Raw genomic sequence first — 1506 nt, forward strand, 5'->3', positions numbered from 1 at the left:
CCTATTTGCTGTGCACATGTGAATGAGGTCTGAGTGAATACACCATGCTTGTGCTTTGATCCAGATTCCCTAGTGCACAGAGTATGAAGCAATGTGAATTTTTACTCTTATTAATGTATATGACATGGATTCTTTGTTTGTTGTCATGGAGACGAGGGTTGAAATTCAAGTTCATTGTTGTGTTCTTAAGTTTTAATTAAGGTTTTTTGTTTTCATGCATCATCTGTTTGAACCCTCAGAATCTGACTTCTTCATGTGACTGTGAAGGCATGTCCTTGTTGACAACAACTTTCGTGCGACCTCAGAAATGTTGATAAGACACATTGCTAGAATTAATTAATATCCCACAGGGGCATCTGTTGTTTATTATGAAAAAAAGCAGCCAAAAAACTCACTCATATGAGATGGGCTTTCAAATGTATCTTCTATCTTCTAAAGAATATATTTTAAATGTGATAAAAAGATGGGAGAGAAAATATTTGATTTAGAGGACTGTACTGTACCCATCACTCAGCCATAAGAACATTTGCGGCAAGTTCAGCAGCCCTCTTTTCACATTAACAAGTCTTTTATTGTATTGTGGTGGCTGCACTAAAAATCTCTGAGTACTTGAGTGGTAAAATAGGCCTTTTTCTTAAAAAAAAAATCACAACTAGTTCTTAGCGGAGAGCATTAAAGGTGCACCAATGCATGAGCGAGGCTGTAATTCAGAATCTGGCAAGTCATCGATTAAAGCATCTTTTCAGCATAATTAGCCCCCGATTAGTATTGAGCTCGTTCTCTCTGTCTGTTCTAATGTGAAAGTCTCCACTCTGTCCTCAGAGGAAGTTACATGCACCTTGATTAAATTCAGAGCTGTTTAATTCAAATGCTCCTCAGGTCTTCAGCACCAGCATTTACAGAAACTCAGCGTGACATATGGAGTCTCATTTTCAAAATAGGCGAAGCCGTCATGGTGACACAGGCCATTTAGCGTGCCATTATAGGTGACTTGTCAGGGCTCTCCAGAATTCAAACACGCCTTGCAACCGAGTATTGTTTTTCCAGGTTTCTAAATGAGATAGCCAGACTATCCTATACTTGCTGTAATTGTATTTCACCCCAGTAATAGGGTCCTTTATCATTTCACTGAATGTGATACTTCTTGCCACCTTCAATGTGGCAATTTTTGATAATGACTCCCTGAGATTAATAAGATAAACTGACTTGTTATTTGCACGATAGATCTATTTTTGAGTTATACAATATGATAGCAACATGTTTATCTTATTCATCTCAGAGGCCATTTAAGTAGGATGTGTTCTTGTGTTCTGTCTTTGCAAGAGTCTTGAGGCACATTTCTACAAGTTTTAGAGTTTTTAACGTAAAAACAAGCGATTCATGGAATAAGATGTGGAGAAAATAATGAGATGCATCACAAGTAATGTTATTTCTTTAAACTATGATGCAAATGAGCCGAATCTGTCCAAATGTGTTGTTCGCACACTAAGTGCTTTGGTTTGTTTT

The sequence above is a fragment of the Sinocyclocheilus grahami genome, unplaced genomic scaffold, assembly GCF_001515645.1.
Source record: "Sinocyclocheilus grahami isolate Dianchi unplaced genomic scaffold, SAMN03320097.WGS_v1.1 scaffold259.1, whole genome shotgun sequence".
Classification (NCBI taxonomy): Eukaryota; Metazoa; Chordata; class Actinopteri; order Cypriniformes; family Cyprinidae; genus Sinocyclocheilus; species Sinocyclocheilus grahami.